The following is a 21,777-nucleotide window of genomic DNA, read 5'->3' as shown; positions in this document are numbered from 1 at the left end:
GACAAAAACAAGTAAGGAAGGGCTAAGTTCGGGTGTCACCGAACATTTTATACTCTCGCATGATAAAGTGATAATCGAGATTTCATTATCCGTCATTTACATATTTTTCAAATACCGTATTTTTGTAAAGTTTTATTCCGCTATCATCATTGGTTCCTAATGTTTATACTCGTATTATACAGAGAAGGCATCAGATGGAATTCAAAATAGCTTTATATTGGAAAAAGGCGTGGTTGTGAACCGATTTCACCCATATTTCGTACATGTCATCAGGGTGTTAAGAAAATATTATATACTGAATTTCATTGAAATCGGTCTAGTAGCTCCTGAGATATGGTTCTTGGTCCATAAGTGGGCGGCGCCACGCCCATTTTCAATTTAAAAAAAAAGGCTGGGTGCAGCTTCCTTCTGCCACTTCTTCCGTAAAATTTAGTGTTTCTGACGTTTTTTGTTAGTCGGTTAACGCACTTTTAGTGATTTTGAACATAACCTTTGTATGGGAGGTGGGCGTGGTTATTATCCGATTTCTTCCATTTTTGAACTGTATATGGAAATGCCTGAAGAAAACGACTTTGTAGACTTTGGTTGACATAGCTATAGTAGTTTCCGAGATATGTACAAAAAACTTAGTAGGGGGCGTGGCCACGCCCACTTTTCCAAAACAATTGCGTCCAAATATGCCCCTCCTTAATGCGATCCTTTGTGCCAAATTTCACTTTAATATCTTTATTTATGGCTTAGTTATGGCACTTTATAGGTTTTCGGTTTCCGCCATTTTGTGGGCGTGGCAGTGGGTCGATTTGGCCCATCTTCGAACTTAACCTTCTTATGGAGCCAAGGAATACGTGTACCAAGTTTCATCATGATATCTCAATTTTTACTCAAGTTACAGCTTGCACGGACGGACGGACGGACAGACGGACGGACAGACGGACGAACAGACGGACGGACAATAGGTGGCAGTTGTCGCGAATTCTCTTTACTCTATTATTTCTCTATTTTCGTTATATTTAAATTTTTTAGGTTAGTTATTTTTACTTTTCAAAATTTGCCTTGAGTATACCAGTTTCTTTCATCGAATGTACATAGGTAGAGCGAAGTAACAAATGTATCGGAAAAATGGAGACATCAGACTCGGTTTGGTGCTCCGTTTCTGCAGCGGCATCGCTGGCAACTGCAAAACTGACGATCTTGCACATTGAAGGGGATGAAGCTGGATTTACATTGGCATCTTGCACTGCAATAATCGACCTCACTTGTGCTTAACAGGCGCAAGGCGACGACCAGTTCCTGTGCGACTGCGAGATATTTTTGGCTTGGAGTAAAACACAAGAGATCTACTGGAGTACATGCCCTTTGTTCATATTGCCAGGCTCTTACTAGACATTGTCCAATAGGCATTCGCGCGCTAAGACTAAACATTGTCGGGCGCTAGTTGTCCAAGCTGTATGCAGAAGAGTGAGGTGAAAATTTTCAGGCAATTTCTCTTCCATTGCATGACTTTTGCAAGAATGTTGTTGAAATGAAGACATGGCCGAAGCTGATATTGGCCGTCCCTAAAAATTTGTGCCTTGACGATTTGTAAGGGTCTTATTATCTGTTATATAGAAGTTTTAGGTAACACAACGAACTAGCGTTTTAAGCTGTCGAAGTGAGATTCTTGTTCGGATCGACCTTTTAATCTAACCTAACCTCATCAAGATACCTTAAACGTACTGAAACAATCAACCCTACTGGTGTCCTATATACATATACATACATATATACGGGTCTTTCTATCAAAAATTTACATTCAAATTTTTTTTGTGTAAAACATATTCTTGTTGCTCTTTGAGGCAAACTAATTTAAATTTTGGACTTTTATTTTTTTAATCCGACTCAATATGAATAATTTTCGAATGAATTTCAAATGTTGGAAAAAGTACATCTAATCGTTTGCTAATAGTACGTAATAAAGTATTTCATTATAAAAATAACTAGCTGGTCTATTCTTTACAATTTTTGTTCAGCTTTTCAATGAAATAACCGTTGGTATATCCACCTGCTGGAACTAGTCACACAGCTTTTAAAGAAATTGATCTGAAATTTTGTACACGTCTCTTTCTATCAAGAAAGAGCTCTTTCGTCGGAATGGCTGATATCGGACCTATAGAGCATATGGCTGTCAAAAAACTGACCGATTAAAATCAAGTATTAGTATGAAAACATTTTATATTTGGGAAAATATCTCTACAACATTTTGACACAGATCTTGTCCAAAGTAGCGCTACATTCTCCGAAGAAATTGTCCCAATGGACAAATTGTTGTCTATAGCATATAACTGTCATACAAACTGACCGATCAAACTCGAGGTTAAGGTATTTTCGTACTCTTTTATGGCATAGGAAATGTAAGTGTGGTGGGTATTGTAGCATCGATGTTGATGAAATTTATTATTTTACTTTTAGTATAATTATTTATTAAATTTTACTTGCTAATAATATCCAATTATACACTTTCAACTTTACCTATATAGTTGTCAGCTTCGGTAACTTCGTCTGTTTTTGGAGCCTTCAACTTGATTTTCTGACCTTGAGATTAAGATGTTGTTTGTTCACACATTCTTTGACTAAGTACACACATACACACACACAACTATTTGAGGTCTTGAATTACGGACTTTCCCGCACTCACTTCTAAGCTCACCATTTATCGCGTCGTCGTTCGTCTTCCAAAAGCAAATTTACCGTAATAAGATATTCATTACACAATGCTGCTTGCCACATGCTACTGCTACCGCTGCAAGTTGCATGACTAACAAGACAAGGGAAGTACGAGTAGTAGTTATAGTATGGTTAGTCAAAGCTTTGTCATGTATGTTGTACGCCTAAAAGCAGATCTCATTTGTGGCAGCTTCTATTGGCAGATATGCAGAGACGTTAGTTCCTATTAGTGTCGGTAATTGTGGGTCGCTTGCTATTACAAAGTCCTTGTTTTTTTTGTTGTTGATGTATTTGAATATTCGCTGTTTCTGATGTCACATTTTTTCTCCAACATTGTTGTCTTCGGTTTATGTTGTGATTGTTGTTATTTTTAAATAGTAGTTCTTACATTGCTGTTGTTTTGTTGTCGTTGTTGTTGCCGTTCTTGTCATATGTTGTCTACGTTGTCGCTGGTAGTACAGTGTTGTTGTTTCCGCTATATTTTTGCTGTTGCAACAACAATTAATTGCATAGAGACCATTGACATATATGAATTTATGTTGTGCTTCTCCATGAATTTGCATGCATTGTGCATGAGCTCATATGTGTGTGTATAAAACCCACATATGTATATCTATATACATGTAATATATAGATGGAGAGGTGGCATGAAAAAGTACTGCGCGCTGATTACCCTGTATGTCAAGAATGCGTTCAACGCGGCATATAATCAAAGCCCTTGAAAAAATTCGCGCCCCAGAATAACTCATAAACATTATAACGAGTTATTTTAAAAATAGAAAGCTGATTTATGATACGAACGTAGGAGCCAAGAGCTACTCTATCTCGAGTGTGGTACCCCAAGGGTCAGTGTTAGGCCCGCTGTTATGGAAGCTCATGTATGACGGGGTGCTAAGAAGGCAGCAACCAAAAGATGTGAAACTAGTAGCATATGCGGACGATCACATGGTGGTAGCAGTGGCAAAACAATTAGTCGACCTAAGAAGCAAATGCAATGAGTGCGTAAATGATCTACGGCACTGATTCTCTTCTGTGAGTCTGGAACTGCCGGAGCAAAAAACTGAAGTTTTACTCATAATCGCTAGGAAGGTACTAGAACAAATAAAGCTCACTTTAGGGGAGTGCGGGATTACTTCACAGCCGCAGCTGAAGTATCTGGGTGTTATATTGGATTCCAAATTAAAATTTAAGGAACACCTGGAGTAAAGCAACCAAAATGTATATTGCTCTATCAAGAATGACGACCAATACAGGCTGTGGGCGTTCCAGCCGGCGATTCTTTAATTAATAAATGATGCTGAAGTATTATCCAGTATGCCACCCATTGACATCCAGGGAGATGAAATCCAGCGATTATATCAGCATCAGCACCTAAAACAGTATCGGCAAGGACAGGGGGAGAAACAAAAGCATCATTTTCACTACCGGAAGTTGCTCGTGGATACATCTAAGGCAAATCCGGCTTCGTGTTTTGCATGCTTGGATTAGCGTTTTATACAAGGAGCGTTCTAAAGTAAACAGGACTTTACAAAAAAAAAAAAAAACAGAACAAATGGTTTTTCGGCAAAATCAATTTATTTTACTCAAAATAGTCTCCTTCTGCTTCAATACAGCTTTTTGCACGGTCCAAAGCATGTCGAACGAGTGTTTGAGCTCGCTGGCCGGTATGTCCGCCAGTATGCCGGTGCAAGCCTTTTGAATTGCCTCTACGTCTGCATAACGCTTTCTTTTCATTGGCAAATGCATTTTTCCGAAAAAGAAGAAGTCGCACGGTGCGATATCATGTGAATACGGAGAGCGGTTAATGGTTAAAATGTGATTTTTGTTCAAATAATCGGTCGCAAGCGTCGATCGAATTCTGAGCAATTTTTGGTCATCACTCAATATGTGCGGAACAAACCGTGCACACACCTTTCCCAAATGTTGTTTTCCCAAATCGATAAATCGATGTTTCCATTTCCATGAATTTCAATGATGATTTCGGCCGATTTTTGATGAATTCACTCACAGTTTCGATGGAATTTCCGGTGATCGTGATCTCACGACCACTTTGAAAACGTTGAAACCACTCATGCACTCTGCTACGGGATAGGCAATCATCGCCATAAACTCATTTTCGCACCGATTCAACAAACATACTGATACTTAAAACGCAATAACTTCACTTCCAATCAGTGAAATGTCATGAAATTCTCACTGAACAATCGATAAAGTTAGCAGATTCTAACTCAACAGCCGACATATATGTAGATTGCGCCACCAGGGGGCGCTAGATTCAATTTAATTTGATTTTAATTAACTAAGGCAAGATTCTTCTTCTTGCATCGGATCGACTATAGTCGGAAACCTTATACTGGATTCGTAATTGGTTTTGCCATAGGCATATAATTTTGAATGTATTATAAGAGTAAGATGGTACTAGGCATTTTGAACGAGAATATTTGTACGTTAAGAGTTTAAGGATATAATTTTTTCCTGAAAAAAGTAGCAATCTTGATTGGCAGGATGTCTATTCGGAGTATATTCTTTATGAATTTTATTTTGACATTGACTTTAGGTGTTTGGAGAAAAATATAATTTTTCGGCCCGACGATTCGACGATTAAATCACCACGCATTAGAATCTTATGCCACAGCGCAATTACAAGCTACAACAATAACTATAAAAAACCGCTGCGGGGACTTAAACCTAACGGCCATATACTGCCCACCTCGGTTTAAAATTACAGACATCCAATTTAAAAACTTTTTTGGAACACTAGGCCCTAGATTTCTAGCAGGTGGAAATTACAATGCAAAACACACGTATTAGGGCTCACGACTAATTAATCCGAAAGGACGACAGCTGTATCACACTATTATAAATAGGCACAATAACCTTGACATAATGTCTCCTGGTAACCCGGCTTATTGGCCTAGTGATAGTAGCAACATACCAGATTTAAATGATGTTGCTGTCATCAAAAATATAACTGAATCGCATATAACAGTTGATACATGCACTGACCTAATAAAGATATGTGAGCAACCTGTATCCGTTGATCCAAAAGTGGGTCTAACATCTTATAAAACGAATTGGCTAAAGTATAAATAAATACATACAGGGAGAGATATTAACGAAAGCATAAGAGAACTCAATGATATAATAACTAACTCAGCTGTAGCAACACCAAACAAAAACTATAAGCCGCTTGGTTTCAAAAAAATCTCTAATAGAAAAATTAAAAAGTTTGTAAATGAAACAAGAAAAAAACGTTAACTTCGGTTGCACCGAAGCTAAATACCCTTCACAGGGGCATTTCTGTTAGTAACTATGTGTTCAGTTTGTATGGAAGCTATATGCTATAGTCAACCGATCTGATCAATTTCTTCGGAGATTACATTGTTGCTTTTGGGAAATAATATGTACCAAATTTCGTGAATATATCTTGTCAAATGTGAAAGTTGTCCATACAAGAACTTGATTCCGATCGTTCAGTTTGTATGGCAGCTATATGCTATAGTTAACCGATCTGAAAAATTTCTTCAGAGATTACATTGTTGCCTTAGAAAATAATGTACATATACCGAATTTCGTGAATATATCTTGTCAAATGTGAAAGTTTTCCATACAAGCATTTGATTCCGATCGTTCAGTTTGTATGGCAGCTATATGTTATAGTGGTCCGATATCGGCCATTCCGACAAATGAGCAGCTTCTTGAAGAGAAAATGACGTTTGCAAAATTTCAAAACGATAGCTTAAAAACTAAGGGACTAGTTCGTATATATACAGACAGACAGACGGACAGACGGGCAGACAGACGGACATGGCTAAATCGACTCAGCTCGACATACTGATCATTTATATATATACTTTATAGGGTCTCCGACGATTCCTTCTGGGTGTTACAAACTTCGTGACAAACTTAATATACCCTGTTCAGGGTAGAAAAAGGCGTGCGAGACGAGAACGGCAGATAAATCTTTCCCCTTCCAGTCAGCTTCAATTAAAATCTGCTGTCAGTAAATTAAAAAAAGCGCTTAAACGTAAGGAAGAATTCAACACTGAAAAGTACGAGTATATAAAGAAGCTATGTCCAAATTCGAACAATCAAAATTCCCTTTGGAAAGCCCAAAAGTCCCTGAAGCCACGAACTAACTCCAACAAGCCTATACGAGACATGGGTGGAAATTGGGCTCAAAGTGACGAGGAAAAGGCTAATTATTTTGCAGATCACCTAGAAAAGGAATTTCAACCAAATTGCCCAAACCAACCCAACACAGTTAACGAGTCACTCGAGTCTTCTAAGACTTCACTTTCCAAAATGATTAGAATAATAAAAAAAACTTAAGCTAAAAAAGTCACCAGGACATTATAATATTACCCCAAAAATGCTAATTGCGTTACCAAACAATACTGTAGAAGTGCTCTCTTTGCTCCTCAGTGCAATTCTTAATATCGGATACTATTCTCATTCATTAAAAAAGTCGCAGATTATCTTGATAGATAAACCTGGGAAAGACTTAACAAAGCCGTCTTCATACAGACCAATCAGTCTTCTACCCTGTCTTATCAAAATATTTGAAAAAGTGTTACTATCAAAGATGTCTCCTTTCCTCCACGAAAATAATATTATATAATACCAACCACTAATTCGGGTTTCGTGAAAACGTAGCACGATAGAGCAAGTAAATAGAATTACTAACGAAATAAGAAAAACATTTGAGCACAGAGAGTACTGTTCAGCTATATTTCTACACGTAGCTCACACGTTTGATAAGGTGTGGCATGGAATGCTTTTATATAAGATTAAAAACATTATACCTTTAGAATTGTATAAAACATTGGAGTTTTATTTAAAAAATAGACAATTTAGGGTTAAAGATAAGGGCCGGTTTACCACTGGGCAGCGTTTTAGGCTCAACTCTATACACCATATATACAGCAGATCTTCCAAAAGCTAATAATGTGTTGACATCAACTTTTGCGGATGACACAGCTTTAGTGAGCCGTAAGAAATGCCACATAAAAGTATAAAAAATATTAGCAGAGCACTTAAGTTCTATCGAAGAATGGCTAGCTATCTGGCATATAAATGTGAATGTATAAAAGTGTAAGCATGTTACGTTTACGCTAAGACCAAAAATGTGTCCGGTACGAGTAGTAAAAATTAACAATTTTTTAGTACCCCAAGCGAATGAAGTAATTTATCTTGGTATTCATCTAGTTAGAAGACTTACATGGAGAAAACACATATCTAGTAAAATAACTTGCATGAAGATAAGAGCCACAAATTTAAATTGGCAATTAAATAAAAACTCTACACTTAGCCTAGTCAACAAAGTGCTTTTAAAGCCAATTTGGATGTATGGCATTCAACTGTGGAGTACGATCTGTGCAACTAATATTGATATAATTCAAAGGTTCCAATCAAAAATGCTTAGAACAATCACTTGTTCACCATGATACATGCGTAATGAAAATATCCATAAAGACCTTGGTATTTCTATGGTAAAAAATAAGTAGAAGACTGCAGAATTATTCATATATCTGAACTCAGAGCTCACCCAAATCCTTTGGCTAATGCTTTGGTACATTCCTGCGATCAAACACGCTTTTAAAACAAAAAGCAGATTCAATAAATAAAAAGATTTTTCACAAAAAAAAAATAAAATACATCCTTTTCAGGGATATTTTTTCCTCTGTATTTGCGTACCTTAACCCTATAAATTAAAAAAATTTTAATGAAAAATAATTTATGTATATTTTAAACCTCTCGGTGAAATTTTTTTACATTACGGATTCTTATGTTCATATCTTCTTCTTCTTTACTAACGTAGAAATCGTTTACGCCAGGTCCTTCTCCACTTGGTCTTTCTAACGGAGTGGAGGTCTCTCTCTTCCTTTGCTACCCGCGGCGGGTACTGCGTGAAATACTTTCAGAGTTTGAGTGTTTTCGTCCATTCGGAGCGTAGCCGCTGTCTTTTAATTCGCTGAACTATTCGTATATCTCATTCCATCGAATGCGATATACGCCGTGACCAACGCGCAAAGGACCATAAATCTCCCGCAGAACCTTTCTCTCGAATACTCGTAACGTCTACTCATCTGATGTTGTCATCGTCCATTCCCCTGCACCATATAGCAGGACCGGAATAATGAGTGACTTATAGAGTTTTGTTTTTTTTTTCATCGAGAGAGAATGTCATCAGCGTACTCCAGCAACTGTATACTCTTATAGAAGATGGTACTTTCTCTGCTAGTTCTGCAGCTCGAATTATTTTCTCCAGCAGCAGGTTGAAGAAGTCGCTCGATAAGGAGCTGCATTGTCTGAAACCTCGATTGGTATCAAACGGCTCGAAGAGGTCCTTCCCGATTCTGACAGAGCTTTTGCTGTTGCTCAACTTCAGTTTACACAGCCGTATTAGTTTTGTGGGATACCAAATTCTGACATGCCGAGATAAAGGCAGGACCTTTTCGTGCTGTCAAAAGCTTTTTTGATATCGACGAAGAGGTGATGTTTGTCGATTTTCTTTTCCCAGGTCTTTTCCAAGGATGACGTATATCTGTTCAGTTGTTGTATTGCCAGGCCTAAAACTATAATGGTTCCATCAGTTTGTTGACGGTGGGCTTTAATCTTTCACACAATACGCTCGATAGAACCTTGTACGCGATGTTGACTTGTCCCACAGTAGTTGGCGCAGATTTTGGGGTCTCCCTTTTTGTGAACTGGGCAGAGCACACTAAAATTCCAATCGTTGGGCATGCTTTCGACCATATTCTAGAAAGAAGCTGATGCATGCTCCTTATCAGTTCTTCGCCCCCGTGTTTGAATAGCTCGGCCGTATATATGTACATATACATATTGAACCATTTAATTAAATTGTTTACATCACGGATTCTTGTGGATCATTCAGTTTCTTAAAAAAATTCCTCAGGGCAATTTTTCTCACTTTAGGGGTGTTTTTTTAATTAAAAAATTGCTAGATTTAAAAGCTTCCATAGAGTGAACATATCGAAATATACATACTTGGCAGTGATATGTTTTTCAGGTATAAAGGGTCATTTAGACCCATATGCGATATTATTGGGCTTTCGTTCACTCAATGCCAATCCATACTATTAGCTTGTATTGCATGCAAGTAAAAAATTAAAATTAATTCCAATTTAAATACTTACATCGACCATCATTCATTGTTTATTTCATTATTAATAAATCTGAGGCAGCGGCTCGAGGATCTGACAAAACATAATTTTGATCAGATAGATATTAATTGCAACCCAATTAGGCGCCTTAATGCGCAAAGCATTACGTCAGCCAATTTACGACTGATATATGTACGTTACGTAAAAGGTAAAGAAAACACAGTACCCGATTTCCTTTCACGCATCAATGTAATGCAACCCGAACCTATCGACTACGAGGTCATAATTTTGACTAAGATGCCCGTGCTCAATTCAGCACAACAAATATATTGCCATATCTCAAACAACAAATGCAAACCTTAAATTTCGAAGTCATGTTGCAAAACAATTTTTAACGCTACACACGGCATCGCACATCCTGGTATTCGAGCGACTACCCGACTCATCAAACAAAGATTCGTCTGGCCCAACATTCACCAGGACGTTGCAACCTAGGCAAGGCAGTGCATACCATGCCAAAAATCGAAAATTCAGCGGCATAATAAGACCACACCCGGACGGTACGATACCACAGAGTCACGTTTTGACCATATTAACATTTACATAGTCGGCCCACTACCGCCATCAAACGATTACCGATACCTACTAACGATCGTCGACAGATTTACGCGATGGCCAGAAGGAGCACCTATCAAGAACATAACGGCTGAAACTGTCACCACCACACTCATAGTAACATGGATCACGCGATTTGGTGTACCTTCTAAAATTACAACGGAACAGGGGCGACAATTTGAATGTCAAGTTTTTAAGCAGCTCAACGAAAGACTAGGTATACGTCACCTCCGCACAACCGCATATGATGCCCAAGCCAACGGTTTGGTTGAGAGTTTTCATCGTACACTAAAAGCAGCACTAAAATGTAAAGATCGGCGAAACTGGGCAATCGAGTTACCGCTCATCATGCTTGGACTTCGATCGATATTTAAAGAGCACATACACGGAAAAAGCTTGGGACTACCAACAGAATTTTTACCGAACCGAAGCCGTACCAAAACAGAGCAGAGTTTGTTCAAGAATTCAGACATGCAATGGAATCGATACGACCGACGCAAACGGCACACCGCACAAAAATAAAACCTTTCATACAAAAGGAACTCCATCAATGGACCACCACTGCAGCAGTCGTATGACGGACCATTCGCAGTAATAAAACGTCATCCGAAATATTTCACTCTGGACATCCGAAACAAAATTAGAAAAATTTCAATCGACAGGCTGAAAGCTGCATTTACCGACGCAAACAACATTATCGACGAGAACGCAGGGCCTACTCCAACTGAGATCAGCGACCATCAAGTAAAAACCACAACTCGCCTGGGAAGAAAAGTTCGATTCCCTAAACGTCTGTGTCTGTAAGCACACACAGATTGAAAGGGGGGCTGGTTGTGGCAGTGTAGTATGCGAACACACCTAACACCCAAGGGAAGCACCATCAATTCGATGGTTTTGCAGCACTCATTAATTAATCTGCACCGCAGTTCGCAGAACTGTCATTATTCTTTCATTCTCATTCTTCGGCGCATTCTAACAGAAATCACACCACTTTTATTCTTTTACGCATATTCATCTAGAACACGCCACTTTCCGAATAAAAGTATTAGTATAGATAAAAGTTAAAGCACGTGTTTTAATCAAGGCAAGGAAAAGCCAACAGAATCGGAAGCAACCATACCTAATTGCCTTCAATTGTTGGATATGGTTTATCGCTGGACAAATACTTTTTTAAATCCTTACAATTAATTTCTTTGAAGTTATATTTAGGAGTTTCCCATAGTCTCATAAAGTTATAATGGGTTGTCAAAAAAGTCTTGCGGTATTTTTATTGATTTGGTTGAAATTGAAATGAATTTTTGAACCTAATTGCCTTCAATTGTTGGATTATGTACAGGCGTTGCTGTGCTGAAGAAGACATGCAACGCAAGGACAAATTAGAACTACTCCCATACAGACTTAATCTGGCCAAAGCGATGATGAACTATGCAGGCGGAAGAGTTGAACTTCCTGGAACCACTTCTCGTGCCAGCACCAGTGCCTCTAAAAGATCCCGTTTGAATGTTACAGACAATGAATTAGACTATGATGATGAGCCTCCTGCAAAGAAACGCCGCCAGATTATCGCACAGCCACAAACCGAAACTAGACTGGACAATGTTGGTCATCAGCCGAGATTCGTAGACAATAACTTCGCCTCAAAATGTCGTCATCCGAAGTGCTCTTCACGTTGCCGCACCATTTGTGTAAAATGTAATATCTACCTATGTATTTTAAAAAATAATTGTTTTGAAGACTATCACACCATGAAAAATCTCAACTCGAAATAACCTAAGTGAGACCTGAAGTACACATATGTGCAACCCATTTTTTCCATACTTACAAATAAAAATGTTTATATCTTTCAAAGCATGTGTTTTTTTTTATACCTCCACAACTACAAAAAACCAAAAAAATACATTAAAACCATGTTTAGATCATGCTCGGGTCTGAAGAGGGTATGCATTATTACCGACACATATACAATTTTTAATTTTCAGTGTTTTTATTATTTAAATAAAGTGGATTTCCATTTTAATTCATTAAAATAATAAACAAAGTCACTCTATGCGTAAAAATACATAAATTTTATAATAATTAGTGAAAATTGTACGGAAAAACTACGTTTTTACACCATTTCCAGGAGGCAGCCCTAGAGCCCCCGTGGTCCTAGGGGGGAAGGGTGTTATTATTCAAAAGCTCCATTCATTACCTTTCAAATGATAGCAAGCCCCCATCCGCTTCCCCCTTTGCACAAAACCTCTTCAAAAAGGTATACTGGAACGAACATTCCCCCTCCTCTATCCGTTGATACCCATTTTAACCCCGAAATCGGGTAATGCTATTCTAAAATTTACCCAGTGCTTGTTTACATTCATTTGGACAGTTTGGTTGCCTCTTTCCATTCCTACTCAATAACAAGAAAGGAAAAGTATCTCTTACAATAATGAGCGGAGCGGTGCCAATTTGAAAATAAAATTGTATACTGCACCGTAGGGTATGAATCTAGGGTCGGCTTTAGTATACCATCCCACGATTTCAGGGTTAAAAGTCATGATATAGCAAGAAAAAGGATAATGATTTATGTATTTGGCGTATAAACCTATTTTTTATTCGTTTGATAAATGTGTAGATATGGCAATACTTATTATTTGACAACACGGAACACTTATAGTTATTGTGCGTGTAGTAATATTTATGTAAAATATAAAATGCTTATTTTAAGCAAATATCTAAAATATTAATAAAAAATAAATATGTAGAAATATTGTAGTGAATTGTAAGTGTACAAAAAGAGCATAATACGGAAGAAAAACTAACCATAAGTCGAGAAATTGCAAAATTAAATTTGCAAAATTTTCAACTTTAAATGCAAATATCTCGAAAACTATAAGTTTGCGGCGGCAATAATTATATATATTCTTAATCTGGAGCATCAGCACTATCAAACCATACCACTTTTAACCCTGATATCGTGGGATGGTATACTAAAGTTTCCCCAAATTTTCCACTATACCACTAATTATTATTGTTATCAGATATTTCACAAGACACATTCACTTTGTTCTCTATTATTGATTTTTAGTTTAGTTAGTAGTTTATAAATCCTTAAGAATTCCGTTTAAAAAATATTAATTCACTCTTTAAACAATTTTATTTACTTCTGATATGGTACAAAGACAGAATATGATTTATTTAATATTATATCTTAACCGAAATTGTAATATATACCGCACATTTCACATTGAATCGACTTCCATAAACGCACATCTATTTATTACTGACATAACGTTCCTCGGTACGTAGTGAAAGTCTCTGTTTAAACGCAGCAACTTTTGTTTTTTTAAGTTTTACTCAAGCGCTGAACACATAGAGAGCGACAGACTGCAAACTACATCTGTCAAATAATAAAATACACACGTTCTTAAAGGCAATGTTATTTTGTCAGCTGCACGACTACACGACTGCAGGCCGACAGTTGTCGTTCTCGCTAACTTCAATATCCTCCTATTTTTGCCAACGACAGTAGGACGACAGTAGAATGGAAGATAGAAAGAGGAGGTAGAGTGGTGATGCCACTAATATGTAAAATGTAAAATTATTCACAGCTCTAACAAACTTGACGTTATTTTACAAATAAAAGCATAAAATAGCTATATTATAGCTCTATTATATCATTTGTAATAACAATTGATAATTTAAAGCAAAAATTTACCTATTTACTTATTTTTTGCATAAAAAATTTCATTTTTACAAAATATTAAAATTTCATTGAAGTGAAAGGAATTAGTATGGCCACAACGAAATTGTGTACATACAAAATGGACAACTGCGTTGTTTTGTGTACATGCCGGCCATTGTGCTGTTGTTGCTTCTCAAAATGTACATGTAGTAATATGAACAACGACGTTTTCAGTTCACTGTCGTGCTGCTGCAGTTTGTCGCGCTCTATGTGTTCACCACTTCATTTGACTCAATTCTTAACGGGGCATCTCGACAGGATAGAATTTATAAAATACTAGCGCGCTATTACATGAAGCAACTTCTGTTGCTAATTCTCGGGCGATTCATGTGCGAGCAGCATGTGTTGCGCAACTCTGTTCGAGTTTTTTTCTCATTCCCTTTCACTTTACTTTAACCCATTGTCGTTTCTTTTTCCTTATAGGTATTTGGGCCACTCTATCACATATATTAATCAGCTCTGTCAATTAAGAAATACATTTATTTATTAAAACAAACATATATCACCGTTTTACTATCGTCTGAATCAAATTGTATGGCTTCCTCCATACATTTCACAATATCTTTAATTAATTAGATTTTATCGTCATACTACATTTTCTAAAATATTTATATTATATTATGTAAATATGTATACATATTTGCAAATTACTTACCAAAAGATGAAATTACATTTTTTAAATTTATTCAAAATATTAATTTCAAAAAAAGATTCGCAAATGAAATTATGTACTACGAAAGAAAGAACACGAATGCCGAAAAACGTCGCAGCGAACTGTTACGAATAAGAACACAAAGCGAGTTGCTGAACACTGGAAACTCGGCGCGATTCCCCTCTCCTCGTCGCCCCCTCGCCTATAAACCAAGAGTTGCCGCAACAAAAGTTGCCTCGTGTAATAGCGCTGCTACCTGCATTGCCGTGTCTATTGCCTGTGGAGACTCCACATTGCTCATAGCTTACTAGATATAGAATACTAACTAGTTTGCCATATATCGTAATACCATGTTCAGACCGACACTTAATCACATGATTTCGGCTGTTGAATGGATTATTCCACTAATCTTAAAAATTTATCAAGATTTCGTCATACAAAAATGACAGTTCCAAATCACTTTATTGAAATGATTTGAAACTGATTCACGCTAAATCTCTCTGTGTGACTCTGATTTTGCGCAATCTACTTGTCAGCACTGGAAATCTGTTACATTATCACAGCTGATTTAGGCACTACAAAGGGAAAAAAATGTAAACAAACAAATTTTTTTAAAGCAATGAATTTAATTTCATCAGAAAATCGACTTAACAAATGAAAAAATGCATCCATTATTTCTATTATATGGCAAATATTTAAAAAAGCCGTTTTTTTATTTCAAAATACTGTATGACAATCTTTTCTTTTGATAAATATTAAGCGATGTGAATCCTTGAATGACAATAACAGCTGTTTTTTTGATCTTTCTAACGGCCTTGAGAACACTGTTGGCTTATGAAATGCTTAAATATAATCTAATCTTCTAAATTTTTGGTCTGAACATGGTATAAGCTATAAGCTGTCACTTCAGCAGTTTGACAGCGCAGTTTTCATTTCTATGAAAATTTCGAAGAGGCAACATATCCCATTTGCACATATGCCGACGGCATTTTCATTTCGGTAATATGAAATTTAGTAAAGCGAGTGTTAAGACGGTTGTGTTATATTATAGAAATAAAATACATTTTTAAAATAACATTTTTCCAAAAATTAATATTTAGTTTAATATTATTAATTTACAGAAAAATTATGCAAAATGGGTTGGGAATGAGCGAAGTTTTAAATTTAATGAACTTATACATGCATAAATCAAAATATCATTCCTCATTTTTAATTTATTATTTTAATTGTCATATAAAATTTATGCCGCAATTATTATATAGTAGTCTAAAAATATGACTTCTTATTTTTCCCAGAAATACATTTGTGAAAAAAGCATCTTTATCCTTTTTTTATTTTCTACATGAAAGATTTAAGGAGTTCAAGAGCTCAAAACATGCGCTACATCAGCTACCTACTCTACGGCATTTCGCTACATCAGGTCGAACCAGTGGCGTAGCTAGCTGGGGCGAAGGGGGCCGTCGCCCCGGGCGCAACGTCTTGGGACGTTTTTCAGAAAAATACTTCAACAAATTTTTTTACAAAATTTATTATAAAAGATAAAGAGTTGTGCACTCACAATATAATAATCTGAATAACAATGAAAAATATAAATTTTTACTCGGATACTTTTCAGTCTTTGAATTTGTCTTTTATCTTTTGGCTTATATCTTTCTTAAAAATAGTGAACGAACTTAAAGATGCACTTTTCTAGCTTTGTCTAGCGACGTGTCACTCTCACAGTTATCCTATGTTTTGAATGTAACAAGTACTTTTATTTCTCCAAATTTTCAAAAATGGTATTTAAAAACTCCAATTCGGGCAAAAATTCCTGCAAATTGTTTCAAAAGTGTACAAGATATAGGGCGAAAATGGGTTTTTTCTATGGCTTTTAATAAGATGTTTTGTAAATTTACTATCAATTTCCTCAAAAACTGTATTGTGAGAATTTTGGAACTTCAGAATTTGCGTGGCTTCTAGTTCCTAAATTTTATATACTTAATATCGAAGACCATGAAAATTGTAGGTAGGTAGATAAAGAGGGCCGGCAGAACATCCTTGACCCCGGGCACCCGAAGTTGTAGTTACGCCACTGGCTCGAACCTACCTACCCTACGCCTTTGCGCAAATGATTATAGTATGCTTGCAAATGCCCAATACGTTTGACAGTTAGTAACTTATGGAAAAATCATAATTACCAATTAAATTAAAAATATATGTTGACTTTGTTTCATAATATTTACGAAATTTATGTAAAATTGATTTATTTTTAACCTTTTCGTGTTTGGGTTGCTACAAAATATATAAAACCGACAATCGATTAATATCAATGATGATCTCTATTCAGTATATTCAAAATGACAGACAAGAGTTCTATTTAGTTTTGTGACCTGCCAACTATCAGGTCTCAAATTTGAGGCAATTTTTGAGGCTAGCGCTAGAGACAGTTTAGTGGATAGTAACTAGTCACAAATTGAGACTTTACCTCAAAATGTCTCAAATAGAGACTAGAGACGGGTTACAGAATCCCGGTATCCATTTTTATTAAAATTTCGAAGAGCTCAAGAAAAAAATTCCTTATTATTAAAGAAAATAAACTTTGAGTGTATAGTATGCATGTGTGTGTGTAGTAAAATAAATATTTTCATTGAGATTTAAGGAATGTTGTTGATGATTGACAAGTTTTATGCAACTATATATACTTCATAATAATAATTTTAACTCATTTAAGATGAATTTAGCGATTATTTTAAATTTCCTTCAAGAGACAATTGTTGATTTCAAGTTTCTTAGCAGAAACAGCGAATGTCATATTCGTATTTTATTAAAAAACTTATTAAAAATTGGTACTAGATTTCTTCAGAGCTGCATATTAGCATAAGAAAATTTACCGCAGGAAATTTTCTTGACAATTTCTTAAGCGTTTTTTTATATGAAGTTTTTACATTTCTTGAGAGCTGAAAACTACCCTTCAAGACTTCAAGGCATGCGCTACATTTGCTCCAATCTACCTACCCGACGCCTTTTCGCAAATTATTAGGGGTATTCTCTTGCTCTTGCAAGATTGCAGATTGCAAAAATCCCATACCGAAATATACAAAGGCACGAGAGCACCCATTGCAGAATCTGGTGATATATGAACGGCTGATTCGGTCAATTTATTGTAAATGACTATTGTGCATGGCTATTGTGAATTGGCGCACATTCTGTATTCATTCTTAACAAAAAAACTATAACAAATCTTTATAATTTAAATAGAAATTATAAAATCTATTTAAAATTTACCTTCCTCAACAATTTAACATCAAAATATGAATTTAAGTAAAATGACAGCTAAAACAGGGTTGCAATTATATTTTTGCGTGACATTGCACGTAAATATACATAGGTTTTGGTCTGACATATTTTACAGCCATTGCAAATAATTCTCTGCGTGCGTTTGTTGTTGTGCCGGTGCACCACGAGGAAATATATGCAATTCTTGCACCGTGCAAGGGTTTTGCAAGAGCAAGAGAATAACCCTATTATGTTATCATAGCAAATACCCACATACAGATTTAGCAACGGCAATGGAAATAAATTTGACAGTTAGTATGCCATAAACTTTAACCTGTCGAGATGCTCCGTAAGGTCCAGGCTGGCAGGCTTTACTTGGTATCGTTGACTTTTCGTACTTTAAATGCTTGTATGACCAAATAAACGCTTTGAGCGCTGTCAGAGCTCAAAGCACGGTTGCCACTTACTTAATATCTTGCGGATCAAAACGCCAAACAAAACAGTAATAGTTTAAGTATTTTTTTAAATTTAATTGAACTACTTTTTAGCAAATAAATGGTTATGTGATAAAATGTTGTGTGCCATTATAGAAAGAAAAAAGTACCGACTGGCAACTATAGTTATAAAATCTATTTTCAAAAGCGCTGGCAAATAGAACATAGAGCTATTTGAAACTTTAAGCGCTTGAAGCAAGAGTACATTTGGTCTCGTTTCATATGCTAAAGTATAGTTCTATTCAGTTTTGGTAGTTCCCACAGCAAAGCAATTAAAGCCAGCCAGCCTTGGGCCAGGCCCTTTAACATCTTTCTACGACCTTGGTTGTGTCAGAGAATGGAAAGGTTCGTAGAGAAGGTTCACGGTGCGATGTTAGGTAAATATGTATGTTTATGTATGAGCTTGTATACATATCGACGAAGAATTTTGCGAACCGCGGGAAAATATTTAAGAATTGAATATATTTTAAATCGACAAAAGCTTTTGCAAGTTTGCGGGGTTGTCAGTTTTCCTTTTAGAGGAACATCGGACAGTTGTTCAATTTATTATTTTTAGCTTATGCCTTCGTCGCGAAAAGAGGCAAATGCATGTTCGAGGAGACAATGATGTTTGCTTTTATGAATGAAGCGAGTTCTTCTTCTTCTTAATTGGCGTAGACACCGCTTATGCGATTATAGCCGAGTTAACAACAGCGCGACAGTCGTTTCTTCTTTTCGCTACGTGGCGCCAATTGGATATTCCAAGCGTAGCCAGGTCCTTCTCCACCTCGCCCTTCTAACGGAGTGGAGGTCTTCATCTTCCTCAGCTTCCCCCGGCGGGTACAGCGTCGAATACTTTCAGAGCTGGAGTGTTTCCGTCCATTCGGACAACGTAGCCGCTGTCTTTTAATTCGTTGAACTATGTCAATGTCGTCGTATATCTCGTACAGCTCATCGTTCCATCGAATGCGATATTCGCCGTGGCCAACGCGCAAAGGACCATAAATCTTTCGCAGAACTTTTCTCTCGCAAACACGCAACGTCGACACATCAGTTATTGACATCGCCCAAGCCTCTGCACCATATAGCATAATTATGATTGACTTAAAGAGTTTGGTTTTTGTTTGTCGAGAGAGGACTTTGCTTCTCAATTGCCTACTCAGTCCGAAGTAGCACCTGTTGGCAAGAGTTATCCTGCGTTGAATTTCTAGGCTGACATTGGTGGTGGTGTTTACGCTGGTTCAAAGATAGACGAAATTATCTACGACTTCACAGTTATGACTGTCAACAGTGACGTGAGTGCCAAGTCGCGAGTGCGACGACTGTTTGTTTGATGACAGGAGATATTTCGTCTTGCCCTCGTTCACTACCAGACCCATTTGTTTTGCTTCCTTGTCCAGTCTGGAGAAAGCAGAACTAACGGCGCGGGTGTTAAGGCCGATGATAGCAATATCATCGGCATACGCCAGCAGCTGTACACTCTTATAAAAGATGGTACCTTCTCTATTAAGTTCTGTAGCTCGAACTATTTTCTCCAGAAGCAGGTTGAAAAAGTCACACGATAGGGAATCGCCTTGTCTGAAACCTCGTTTGGTATCGAACGGTTCGGAGAGGTCCTTCCCGATTCGGACGGCGCTTTTGGTGTTGCTCAACGTCAGCTTACACAGCCGTATTAGTTTTGCGGGGATACCAAGTTCAGACATCGCGGCATAAAGGCAGCTCCTTTTCGTGCTGTCGAAAGCAGCTTCGAAATCGACGAAGAGGTGGTGTGTGTCGGTTCTTCTTTCACGGGTCTTTTCCAAGATTTGGCGCATGGTGAATATCTGGTCGGTTGTTGAATTTCCAGGTCTGAAGCCACACTTATAAGGTCCAATCAGTTTGTTGACAGTGGTATTTAATCTTTTACACAATACGCTCGATAGAACCTTAAACGCGATGTTGAGGAGGCTAATCCCACGGTAGTTGGCGCAGATTGTGGGGTCACCTTTCCTATGGATTTGGCATAGCACACTTAAATTCCAATCGTTGGGCATGCTTTCGGCCGACCATATTTTACAAAGAAGCTGATACATGCTCCTTATCAGTTCTTCGCCGCCGTGGTTGAATAGCTCGGCCGGTAATCCGTCGGCCCCTGCCGCTTTGTTGTTCTTCAGGCGGGCAATTGCTATTCGAACTTCTTCATGGTCGGGTAATGGAACGTCTGCTCCATCGTCATCGATTGGGGAATCGGGTTCGCCTTCTCCTGGTGTTGTGCGTTCACTCCCATTCAGCAGGCTGGAGACGTGTTCCCTCCATTATTTAAGTATGCTCTGGGCTTCAGTGACTAGATCACCTTTGGGGGTTCTACAAGAGTATGCTCCGGTCTTGAAACCTTCTGTAAGCCGCCGCATTTTTTCGTAGAATTTTCGAGCATTACCCCTGTCGGCCAGCTTATCAAGCTCTTCGTACTCACGCATTTCGGCCTCTTTCTTCTTCTGTCTGAAAAGGCGTCTCGCTTCCCTCTTCAACTCTCGGTATCTATCCCATCCCGCACGTGTAGGGGTCGATCGTAACGTTGCGAGGTAGGCAGTCTGTTTTCTCTCCGCTGCGACACGGCACTCTTCGTCGTACCAGCTGTTCTTTTGCACTTTCCGAAAACCAATGGTTTCGGTTGCAGCTGTACGTAAGGAGTTTGAAATGCCGTCCCACAGTTTCCTTATACCGAGTTGTTGACGAGTGCTCTCAGAGAGTAGGAGTGCAAGCCGAGTAGAAAATCGTTCGGCTGTCTGTTATGATTGCAGCTTCTCGACGTCGAACTTTCTTTGTGTTTGGTGGCGTGCGTTTTTTGCTGCATAGAGGCGGATGCGAATCTTAGCTGCAACAAGATAGTGGTCCGAGTCGATGTTAGCACCTCGGAGCGCACGCACATCGAAAACACTGGAGACGTGTCTTCCGTCTATCACAACATGATCGATCCGGAGACAGCCAGGTAGCTTGATGAATCTTTTTATGCTGGAATCTAGTACTACAGATAACCATATTTCGGGCCTCGGCGAAGTCAATCAGCCTCAACCCATTTGGGGATGTTTCGTCGTGGAGGCTGAATTTACCGACCGTCGTGCCAAAGATACCTTATTTACCCACCCTGGCGTTAAAGTCGCCAATCACGATTTTAACATCGTGGCGGGGGCAGCTCTCATAAGTGCGCTCCAAGCACTCATAAAAGACATGTTTGGTCACATCGTCCTTCTC

General features: G+C 37.8%; 1 protein-coding gene across 8 annotated transcripts in view; it reads right to left on the bottom strand.

The window, feature by feature from the left end:
- Nucleotides 1-13,703, bottom strand: part of LOC120781719 (voltage-dependent L-type calcium channel subunit beta-2) — a 616,781-nt gene extending 603,078 nt beyond the window's left edge. For 2 of the 8 annotated variants that reach the window (XM_040113958.1, XM_040113956.1), the window contains exon 1: nucleotides 13,586-13,703. The gene's annotated coding sequence lies outside the window, so the exon portion shown is untranslated. The other 6 variants (XM_040113952.1, XM_040113954.1, XM_040113959.1 and 3 more) reach the window with 3 other exon arrangements.
- Nucleotides 13,704-21,777: the final 8,074 nt, after the last annotated feature.

Source organism: Bactrocera tryoni, unplaced genomic scaffold (genome assembly GCF_016617805.1).
Source record: "Bactrocera tryoni isolate S06 unplaced genomic scaffold, CSIRO_BtryS06_freeze2 scaffold_7, whole genome shotgun sequence".
NCBI classification, from domain to species: Eukaryota; Metazoa; Arthropoda; class Insecta; order Diptera; family Tephritidae; genus Bactrocera; species Bactrocera tryoni.
Note: the sequence above shows the minus strand (reverse complement) of the source record. Positions and strands in the feature narration are given on the sequence as shown.